Genomic DNA, 6,289 nt, shown 5'->3' on the forward strand with positions numbered 1-6,289 from the left:
ATGCCACATTTTTATCTTGTTTGGGGGCCATAAGGGGGTAAGATAAAGCCTTGTGAAGGAATTTGGATCCATATGTATAGCCTTGTAAAGGCATGTGAAGGGATATGAGCCTTGTGAAGGCATGTATTATAATTTCCAATGTGGATTCTCCCCATTGTTCAGTTTCCTCCTTCACCCATTGAAGGGATCTATTGTCATCTTTAGTGCAAGCCTTGGTGGGGAGTATTGTGTTGTATTGTGATGATTGTATGTGGTAAAACTTTTTGTATAAGTTTTTGTGTAATGTTGTTGTTTAATGTTGTTGTAGCACCAAGAAAATGGGTTAAATGCATCACATACTATGAGAAAATCACAAAACTGAATAATCATAAGTTAGCACCCACTAGTCTACCATGAAAGCCAAACTAATCAAAAGAAGCAAACACAAGGTTAGAAACCCCCTCTTTCATTTGTAGCTCCCATGTCCTTCTTTCTTCTCCAAATGTTGTAGCTCCAATTTGCCTATAGTGCACACAATATTGAAGCAAAGTCTATGATAGGGATAATGCCATGAGAATACTAGAAGAGTGATTTTAGTGTAAGAATGAAAAATGCAAAGAAACTAGGGACTCAAAGAATCAAGAATTAGGACTTCAAGGATCTAAGAACCTAAGGGCCGAAAATGAGAGAAAGAGTGCTCATTTTATAATGGGCATGGAGGATGAGAGCATTGGATTTTTCACCCTTAGATATGCAATGTGGCAAGAGATTACTTTGAGAATCCATGTCGCATATGAAAAAATATGCCAAGTATAAGATTCTATGATGCATGGAAGTCAAACTTGGCTAAATGTGGACAAGAATTTATGATGCATCATAAGACACCTCAAGCCCACTTAAAGCCAAGAATCTATGACAAATAAGCCAAATAGGGACATGCGTAAGGAATAAGAATATTTGATTATGAAAAACCTTAGACAACTGTCAAAGGAGAATCCACGAGGTGTCATATCCAAGTGTCACAATGATGCTATATTTTATGGAATATTCGAATTAAAAATCCTTTAATTCCACAAAATAAGAATTAGTAGAAAATGGAATTAATGATGGAAAATGGAACTTAGGAAATTAAGAATTTCCATGGTTTGCAAATAATGAATCAATTAACTAATAAAATTAATTAATTGAGGATGAGGATTAGGGAGAATAATTAGAAAGAATAATAGGATTAGATTATGGATTATTTAAACCTATAGGGAAAATTAGTAAATGATTGGCTAAATTGATTAAATAAATGTGACCATATCCTTTGATGAAAATGTGATGATGATGGATATCAAATAAGATGATGAAAAGTAGACCAAAGCCATGGTCAGATTGATTGATTGAAATTGATAACATGGCAAGGACACATGACATGAATTGATTGATACGTAATTTTTAACTAACATTGCAAAATGCTATAGGATCGAGGTTGATTGATAACGTTGATCATAATAACATCGACGAACACTATCAACATTATTAAAATGGTTGATAATGCCATGATCCAAAATTGAAAGCCTCAACAATTTCAAAGATTGGATAACATGAATGATAGTTTGACCTAGCATTGAGAGCCGCGATAGTACTAAGGTAAGATTGATAAGATTGATAGTTTTCCAAGGCACTTAAAGCCACAAAAAAACCCAAGATCAGATAAATGATGATTGATTTGGGATGTTTGATATGTTCTGGGTTATTAGAACTGATTTCAAGTGATTTTGAGTTGATTTGGGGTGATTCCGAGTTGATATGAAATGGTTTTGAGTTGATAGGAAATGATTTTGAAATGACATGAAATTGATGTGAAAGAGGATACAAATGATAAAGTATGATCAATTTGGACAAAGGATCAAAGTTAGTAGAATGAGAAAATGGGACAAATTAGTATGAAGAAGTGATGAAACCTTAGATACAAACCATTTTTGAGCATCTACATTTTGCCCCTCTTTGATACAATGTGATTTAAGTGTTGTGTCAAAGAATAACTAGCGAGAAAGCCAGAACATGCCCCAGTAGGGATGATATATATGGGTGTCCTATCAAGAAATTGACTAAGATAAGCATATGATAAGTCAATTTTTCAACAATGAGAAGAAAAAACCATAGCAATTGACGGATCACAAATCAGAGCTAAGATGTGAAAGTTATTAGGTCCAGAGTGCAAAACAGGGTCAATTGGGAGCTCGAGAGGAATTGCATGGGTTACCACTCAAGAAAAAAAAATGATGAAAATGATAGATAATTTTGTCCACAACAAAGATACAAATCCAACACAACTAACGAATTGCAAATCCAAGTTAAAATACAAAAGTTATGGGCTCCAAAGTGCAAAATAGGGGTTTCAGGAGCAGTTTTGGGCATCCTACTACCCCAAGTGCACCCAAAACTCAACCAAGTGCGTCCTGGATGCACTTGGTAAGCCCAAGTGTGTCATGAAAACACCAAGTGCATTCATGATGCACTTGGGAAGCCCAAGTGTGGTTAGAAAGTGCAAGATGTGCACGAGAAGGTTCCAGGGGCCAAAATCAACATGACGGGGGACAACCAGGAGGCCAAGAGTAATTTCAAGGATGACCACTAAATATGGTTACCAAATAATGGAAATGATAGCTTATTATTTTTACAATAAATATGAGTCCAACACAACTGACAATTTTTAAATCAGAGTTGAAATGCAAAAGTTATTGTCTCCGGAGTGCAACATAGGGGCTTCAGGAGTAGTTCTGGAGACCCTAGGTCCCCAAGTGCATCTTGGACGCACTTGGTATGCCCAAGTGTGCCATTATAGTACCAAGTGTATCCATGACACACTTGGGAAGCCCAATTGTGCTTTGAAAGTGTAGATTGTGCCCTAAAAGTCTCTAGGGGCCAAAAATAACTCGCTTGGACTCGGAATGTCCTAAAACTTTGCATGCATGCCCAAAATGATGGAAAGATGTCATAACATGAGTGAAATCATAAAAAATGGTTAGATTTGGTCAAATATGGTGAGACAAATGTCAAAATGAGGTTGAACCAGGTGGAAAGCCACATAAAGTTGATTGATAGTACAAGATGATGCAGAAATGCATGAATGCAAGATGAAGATGATTTGGTGAATTAGAAGACATGATCATGGTGGTGGATGAGGAGATGAAAGATAGAAGACTGAGGAGATGAGATGAGGAATTGTTAGTATGATGGGAATACTTTTTCTTTTAGAAAGTGCACTATATGTCAAATGGAGCTTTATTTTGATATGACTGGAATGCAATGCATGATGGCATAAAGGGCTAGAGCGCCAATGTAATCCTTTTGCATAAACAAGCACGATGTAAAAAGAGGATGACCTTATCTTCCTAAGGCATATGTACATGCCCTAGACTCTCAAAGGTACATTGCAATAGACAAAAATAGAAAAGGATGACCATGAATCATCTCGGTCACTCTCATAGATTAGGTTATATCATCGAGTGGCATAGGAACATGATCGAAAAGAAAACCCAAAAAAAATAAATCACTTACTAAACAGCATGAGCCAACAACTATTCTTGTCCATTATTACTTCCTTTTGAGTGCTTTTAGGTGTTCAGATGGTGTTTGACATGTTGATAATGTGATATTTCTGGTTGTAGATTCAATTGATAGGTTCGTAGTGATATGTTGGATTGATTGTTGGTTCACATTGCCCAAATAGTGTGATTGTCTTGAAAGTGTAGTGCTTTGAATTTTAATCTGCAAAGTGCAAGTGCATACACAAAAGGGATGGTTATCCACAGTGAATATGTACAAGGTTTATTGCAAATTTTTGATGGGTTTTGTGATTTTTAGGGTTTTGGGGATATTTGATTTTTTTTTGTGCTTTTTTCAGGACATTATGTGATTTTTATAGATTTTTTCAGGATATTATGTCATTTTTAGTGGTTTTTTTAGGACATTTTACATTTTTTATAGATTTTTTCAAGACATTTTATGATTTTTATGATTTTTTAAGGATCTTATTTGAATTTTTAGGATTTTTTTTAGGATCATAAAAGAATATACAAGTGCTAGCTCCAATTTATTATGCGATAGGTCCAATGGATAAATGTTCTGAGGGATATGCCCCCAGTTCAAATTCAAACTCGTGCACTGTATAGGTAATATGCCCCTAGACAAGATGCAAACTATGTACAAAGGCCAATGACAGAGTGTGTGTGTAGACTGGTGATGCTTAGGAAAGATAACGAAGGACATTAACCAGTTTGTGAGCCATGATAAGGGACCAAGGATATCTTGCAATATGAAGGATATGATCAAGGAATAATAGAGGGGGAAAAGACCGGATGGAATCCAGATAGATGGAGGAACAACAACTGATTACACATGGCACCTGTTTGTCAAGTTTTCACCATGGTACTTGCCCAAAGTGCTTGTTTACCAGGTTTTCACTTTTGGATGGAATTTTTCTCTTGACTCAAATTTTTGTGCCAAGATGCCTATTTGCCAGGTTTTCATCAAGGCATCCATTTTTCCATGACTTTTTTCACTTTTTTCTTTTCTTTTTTTCATGACTTTTTGCTATTTTTTTGATATTTTTTCAGGACTTTTAGATGGAATCAAGAATGTCACTAACAAATGCTGAGAAGATATCTGTTGTTGGTGTTGCTAGTTGATAAGCTTTGGATCCATGATTGACCATAACTACATAGGAGTTGTTTTGAGTCTATAGCTAAAATCAAACCATTGGAAAGGCCTCAAGATATATCATCGTGTACCATATGTAAGATAGTATCTGTCTCTTGCGAATCAAGACATCTGAGGATAATTGGGTCAACATATATGTTGTGTGGGATGTTAGTGATGATGACATATGCAAAGACTTGTTGGATAAGGATTTGATCTTTTGTGTTGGAAAAATTAGGTAGCTGGATGTGGGGATAAACAATGGGATATAAGGGAGGGTTGAGACCAATGACCTTCCACATGAATGCTGATCGAGAGGGCTCCAAAAGACTTTGTGGCATGTTGAACACTAGAACACTGATATTCATGGCATTGGCTTTTTCATTTTCTATCCTTGGGAGATTCTTAGTTTATGATTTTTCATGGTCTAATGGTGCCTTTCAATTTTCACTAAGTGACTTATGCTCATTATTTTTTCCTTTACTGTCAGATGGAGTTGACTCCCAACAATATGCCAATGTTTTCACTTCAAGAGAAATTGCTTCTTTATGATTGCTATCCATAATGCCTCCATATATTTCAAAGTCTATTATAAGAGTGTCATCATTGTTGAATTGATCAAAAATTGGTGCTCCACGTTGGTCCCAATCCAACAGTTTAGGATAACTTGAGGGGATGTCATCATCAGTGCTGAATGGGCTTTGGTTAAAGGTATGGATATGGGCATTAGGTTCCATTGTATCATTGGGGTTATGCTCAAAAGTGAGAGGATTTTTGGTTTCATATGGGATATCCTCAGATGCCTTTTCATCATTCAAAACATCCATAGTCTTACACTTAGGTACAGTAGTACTAGGAGGACCTATTCGTAATGGTTCAAATCCAAGCCCCAAACTAAGAGGTCATGCTTTTGTAGTGATAGGTTCAATTATACCTTATTTCTAAGATCAAAGACCACTATAGCCATCATAGCCTTGTTTCTGCATGATAGTAAACCCAAGTCCATACTTTCTAGGAGATAGCAAAGCAGGTTTTTGTTCTACTTTTGCTTTCTTAATACATACAGATGTATTCTTATTGATAGAAGTGGCATTTTGTGTACTAATCTCAAAGTGTTGGTCTTGTAATAGTTTTTATTTACCATAAGATTGGGGAGAAACTGGTGGCTCCCTAATGTGGGATACTTGAGACATAAGGTACTGTTCACAACCATTGTCTTCAATCTTCATCTTGTCCTTGGCCTTACTGAGGAGTATATCAACATCCACATACTTAGAGGAATCTATGGGTTGTGCTTCATTATTTGTTGGGACTTTTTATGTAGTAGCATCTCTTAGATTAGCACAAAACTAGGAAGGATCTGGATCACCGGGGATGGTAACCTCCATGTTGTCATAGGAAAACCTTAGACATTGATGATATGTAGAAGGGACTACTTTCATAGCATGAAGCCAAGGGCATCCTAGTATCATGTTGCAGTTCATTTCAATATCTAGGACATGGAACAATGTGTCTTCAGTAGTCAGGCCAACTTTGACAGGTAATGTGATGATGCCCTTGAAGAAGCGGTCACCATCATCATAAGCTTTTATTGTGATTCTTTGAGAGGGATCCACATAGT

This window comes from Cupressus sempervirens, chromosome 2 (assembly GCF_028749045.1).
Source record: "Cupressus sempervirens isolate cs-2001-9-10 chromosome 2, ASM2874904v1, whole genome shotgun sequence".
Lineage (NCBI taxonomy): Eukaryota > Viridiplantae > Streptophyta > Pinopsida > Cupressales > Cupressaceae > Cupressus > Cupressus sempervirens.